Source organism: Triturus cristatus, chromosome 1_2 (assembly GCF_964204655.1).
Source record: "Triturus cristatus chromosome 1_2, aTriCri1.1, whole genome shotgun sequence".
Lineage (NCBI taxonomy): Eukaryota > Metazoa > Chordata > Amphibia > Caudata > Salamandridae > Triturus > Triturus cristatus.
Genome location: NC_140580.1, coordinates 655,013,207 through 655,019,308, shown reverse-complemented (window position 1 = coordinate 655,019,308; position 6,102 = coordinate 655,013,207).

Below are 6,102 nucleotides of genomic sequence, written 5' to 3'. Positions count from 1 at the left end.
CCATGTCTGAACTGGGGTGACAGAGTGGGCTAAAGAACGGTGGTGGATTAAACCCAGATCAGTTGACTGGGGGTGAGTGCTTGCAATGTTCAACACTCCGTCCATCATTTCCTTTGGTTTTTGCTTTGTTCGCCATAAGTTGGCAGGGTATTCTCAGACGTGAGTCCCTTGCTCACTTTGCCACTGGATTCAAGCAAGCCTGGCTGAAGACGACTGAAATGCCAGAAACCGGTCCTAGGAAGCTTGTTTCCGGTCCAGGGAAGACATGGCTTGGCAGTTCGGGCTGGACTGTTCCCATGAGGCACAGGGTCAGACTGATTTGCATTTGGCCATGTCTGAACTGGGGTGGCAGAGTGGGCTAAAGAACGGTGGTGGATTAAACCCAGATCAGTTGACTGGGGGTGAGTGCTTGCAATGTTCAACACTCTGTCTATAATTTCCTTTGGTTTTTGCTTTGTTCGCCATAAGTTGGCAGGGTATGCTCAGACGTGAGTCCCTTGCTCACTTTGCCACTGGATTCAAGCAAGATTGGCTGAAGACGGCTGAAATGCCAGAGACCGGTCCTAGGAAGCTTGTTTTTGGTCCAGGGAAGACATGGCTTGGCAGTTCGGGCTGGACTGTTCCCATGAGGCACAGGGTCAGACTGATTTGCATATGGCCATGTCTGAACTGGGGTGGCAGAGTGGGCTAAAGAACGGTGGTGGATTAAACCCAGATCAGTTGACTGGGGGTGAGTGCTTGCAATGTTCAACACTCCGTCCATCATTTCCTTTGGTTTTGGCTTTGTTCGCCATAAGTTGGCAGGGTATGCTCAGACGTGAGTCCCTTGCTCACTTTGCCACTGGATTCAAGCAAGCCTGGCTGAAGACGGCTGAAATGCCAGAAACCGGTCCTAGGAAGCTTGTTTCCAGTCCAGGGAAGACATGGCTTGGCAGTTCAGGCTGGAATGTTCCCATGAGGCACAGGGTCAGACTGATTTGCATATGGCCATGTCTGAACTGGGGTGGCAGAGTGGGCTAAAGAACGGTGGTGGATTAAACCCAGATCAGTTGACTGGGGGTGAGTGCTTGCAATGTTCAACACTCCGTCCATCATTTCCTTTGGTTTTTGCTTTGTTCGCCATAAGTTGGCAGGGTATGCTCAGACGTGAGTCCCTTGCTCACTTTGCCACTGGATTCAAGCAAGCCTGGCTGAAGACGGCTAAAATGCCAGAAACCGGTCCTTGGAAGCTTGTTTCCGGTCCAGGGAAGACATGGCTTGGCAGTTCGGGCTGGACTGTTCCCATGAGGCACAGGGTCACACTGATTTGCATATGGCCATGTCTGAACTGGGGTGGCAGAGTGGGCTAAAAAACGGTGGTGGATTAAACCCAGATCAGTTGACTGAGGGTGAGCGCTTGCAATGTTCAGCTCTCCGTCCATCATTTCCTGTGGTTTTTGCTTTGTTTGCCATAAGTTGGCAGGGTATGCTCAGACGTGAGTCCCTTGCTCACTTTGCAACTGGATTCAAGCAAGCCTGGCTGAAGACGGCTGAAATGCCAGAAACCGGTCCTAGGAAGCTTGTTTCCGGTCCAGGGAAGACATGGCTTGGCAGTTTGGGCTGGACTGTTCCCATGAGGCACAGGGTCAGACTGATTTGCATATGGCCATGTCTGAACTGGGGTGGCAGAGTGGGCTAAAGAACGGTGGTGGATTAAACCCAGATCAGTTGACTGGGGGTGAGTGCTTGCAATGTTCAACACTCTGTCCATCATTTCCTTTGGTTTTTGCTTTGTTCGCCATAAATTGGCAGGGTATGCTCAGACGTGAGTCCCTTGCTCACTTTGCCACTGGATTCAAGCAAGCCTGGCTGAAAATGGCTGAAATGCCAGAAACAGGTCCTAGGAAGCTTGTTTCCGGTCCAGGGAAGACATGGCTTGGCAGTTCGGGCTGGATTGTTCCTATGAGGCACAGGGTCAGACTGATTTGCATATGGCCATGTCTGAACTGGGGTGGCAGAGTGGGCTAAAGAACGGTGGTGGATTAAACCCAGATCAGTTGACTGGGGGTGAGTGCTTGCAATGTTCAACACTCCGTCCATCATTTGCTTTGGTTTTTGCTTTGTTCGCCATAAATTGGCAAGGTATGCTCAGACGTGAGTCCCTTGCTCACTTTGCCACCGGATTCAAGCAAGCCTGGCTGAAGACGGTTGAAATGCCAGAAACCGGTCCTAGGAAGCTTTTTTCCGGTCCAGGGAAGACATGGCTTGGCAGTTCGGGTTGGACTGTTGCCATGAGGCACAGGGTCAGACTGATTTGCATATGGCCATGTCTGAACTTGGGTGGCAGAGTGGGCTAAAGAACGGTGGTGGATTAAACCCAGATCAGTTGACTGGGGGTGAGTGCTTGCAATGCTCAACACTCCGTCCATCATTTCCTTTGGTTTTTGCATAGCAAAATATAACCCAGGTGAAATATAATATTTCCATTCGCAAGAGACTGATTATACTAACATGTAAAATTAATTATGCATCGCTTACATGCAGTATAATATAAATTATTACATACTGCACCTGTATGACAAGCCAGACATGTCTTATCTAAGTAAACAAACAAACTATATAAAATGATACACATACTATACTTGTACTAAGTGGACTTTCCAAGCAGGTTCTTGCAATAATGACTGAAATAACTAAAGTCTACAGATGTTGAGACTATCTGACTGAAAACCCCCATAGTGTCTTCAGCTTCAGATGGGCCAGCTGCATGCCACTCCAAGACTCCCGCTTGCAGAACCCTAGTAAGCTATTGAGAAAAGGGGGCGTCCAAGTGCATGTGCTTATTTTAACATTATCAGCGGAGCTCTCCCCACATTTTAGGAGGATCTGCTTTGATGGTGGAAAGAATTTATCGGGCGGTACAGTAAATTCTGCCTCACAAGCTCAAGGTCTCTCAGCCAACCTTGTCCAGCATTTACCTTCTTCTCATTCTGTGGGTATACACATAACTTTTTGGCTAGCAAATGTTTTTCATAAAGTGAAGGAAGTAGGCAAGATAGCCGCCCTGTCATGTTCTCCATGTGAGGAGTTGTGCTTAGGCCATGCCTACAGACAGGGCAAGTTGATAGTTGCAAATACTCTATTGACAGCTAACCATGAACTTACAGTGGATTTAAAAACCTGCATTGGTTGGCTATGTCAACCTCATTTGCCTACTTATTGAATAGATTGCCTTATCCATCTTGTATTTGTCCCTCCCCTGGAGCATACCCTCTTTACTTGTCTTCTTCCACTGATCAAATTTAGGACCTATTTTTACTTTTGGCTTAGGGCACTCCATGAGAGTGCGTGTCTTACAGGTGTCTCTGCCGTGTGGTCCCCTGCACCTTGTGTTACTTTCTCCATTCCCTGTGCTTCTCTCTCTCTGTGCTCCATGTGGCTCTCTCTGACCCATGTGTTTATCTCCACTATTGTTCTTTGTTGCTCATGCATGCGTGCTACTCCCTATCCCCGTAGCGGTCTCTCCCTTGTGTGCATCTCCCCCAACCCTCCTTGTTGCTTTCTCCCCCTGGTGATTCTACTGCAACCTGCTCCTCCTTACTCTTCACCCCAGAGTCCTACAGTCCTATTTTCTTTTTTATTTTAACTTTTTTTAGAGTGCCAGGCAGCATATTGCTGCTGGTACTTCCACTTTATAACATAACAGAACGTGTATTTGTAAAGCACACTTTCACCCAGTGAATGACAGATGTTATTGTTACCCAATTCAATGGTACTCATTTTATCTAAGTCTGAAGGATGAAAGGATGAGTAGACCCGCTGGGATTTTAACTTGTGACTATGACGTCAAACAGAGGCCCCTACAGTGGATGCATTAGTCCACTAAGGTACCAGACCCATTATAAACATTAGTGTTTTTTGCTCTACTTCATTTTCATAATGTTTTTAATTCACCGGCCCATCTCTGATCATTTTTTTTTAAATTATCCCAGTTAAAACAGATACATCATGACGCATGTGCACCCCTACAACATGTCGCAGCTGCGCCGTTGTGCCTTCTTTTAATTTTGTTCATGCTGCATAGATCTGCCAAAGCTCTACAGCTTGAGCAAAAGACATTGGAAGATACAATTGATCTCAAAGGCGAGACCTATTGGCAATTCTTGTTTTCAGATCTGTCCTGTAAGTTGGAATCTACGTCCTGAATCAATCTCAATCAGTTTCTCAGCACATTCTGGGGAAAAGCCTGCAAATTGTCTTTCTACCCTGATTAGGTGGTATCATAAACTTTGAAAGCTGCTCTGATTTTTTCTGGAGCAGGATGACTGCTTAGCTCTCCCAAAAACCATACTATATCCTTTCGATCCAATACATCGCAAGTTTAAACCTATCATGCCTGCATGGGATCTTGAGTGCTTTCTTGGTGCTACATCTCTGCTTTGATGCACTGCACTGAAGCCCTTGTAGCGCCTCCGCACACACTGCTTTCATGTCAAGGCCAGTACACTGAATTAAAATGACCCATGACTGATGGGGGGCAGCCAAAATACGGAAAGTGTACTACAACTAACCCAGCCAATGTGGGCTGCCCTGTAACAACAAGCGATGCAGAGTACATGTTATATGTTATATGTTAAATGTCATATGTTTTTGTAAAAAAATAATAAAAATCTATTGAAATTAAAAAAATTAATAAATAACGACCCATGACCGACGGGGATCTACCCTCAGTACTAAAAAATAATCATTAGGAAATAGGTTTACCCAACCCGAGTGTAGACCTCATAACCATAGTTACAACTCTGATTCCATCATCTCTCACAGGCCAGGGCCACATCTAATGTGATCTGCTGGAGGCCATGTGGATTGTCCTACTGCTTGCCAACAGCGCTTGTCTATGGACAGGAGCAGCAGTGAAAGTGAAAGGAGACCATCAGAAGACAATCAACCTTATGTACAGTTTGACCTGTCTACAAAACTGAGGTTTGCCTAGCTCTGTTTTGCGTCAGGAACTATCATGGTTCCACTGATGGATCCCTGTGGAAACCAAGGGGCATATTATCAAGGACAGCGTTAAAATTATCGCTGCTTTAGCGGCAGGAAACTGCCACTAAGGCGGCGATAATGGTCTTGATAATATGCCGCATAGAATTCCAATAGAAGCCCAGGTTCACACCAGAACATAGGCTTCTATTGGAATTCTCAAGGGCATATTATCAAGCCCATTATCGACGCTTTTAGCGGCAGTTTCCTGCGGCTAAAGCGGCGATCATTTTAACGCCGTCCTTGATAATATGCCCCGAAGATCGAAAAGTCGGTCTTAGCACCTCAGACCAACCGCCCTATTTTTTTCTGTTCTAGACCACCAGAAAAGGACTGGAAGTGCAGAAAAATAAAAAAATGACCCCCACATACTGGCAAAAAAACTCCCATTGTGTCAGGGTCATTTGTTTTGGATTTACTAAAACAAACTCCCATTTTGGCAGTTTGATTTCCAAAAACAAAAAACTAGGTAGAGCGAAGGCCCAATAGAGAATAAATTAAATCTGACCTTTTATACAACTCAGTGAACCCAACAGTTTATGGATCTGAGAAAAGCCTGAAGCTTAGATTGTGGTGTCAATTTTGGTTGTGAATGGTGATGTGTGGTCTACTGGTTAATCTGGTGATTGTTTAACAAGACAAACAGAGTTTTAATCTCGCCTTATTTTACCAGATTTTCTGTTCCTGGTCAAATTTCTTTACGTTCAGAGTGTCTTAGGGGCATATCAACAACAACCGGCGATAATTATCGCTCAGCGCTCAGCGCTCTTAGCGTGAGGATAATTATCGCCGGCTAGCGTGAATTTTTATCGCTGAGATAGCGTGCTATTAGCTTATCTCAATAGCGATAAAAATCTACACGCTAACAGTACAGGGGTCTGGATTAATAAGTTTAAGGCTCTAAGAACATGTGAGGGCAACAAAGCTGGGAAGATCTTAACATCATATCTAAAACATAAACATAAGCAATTCAACATTGCCTCAGTTAAAGATAGCGACAATGTCATCCAAACAAAGCAGAATCTCATTCTTAATACGTTCAAATCATTTTACCAAGACTTGTACAAAAACAACCTAGAC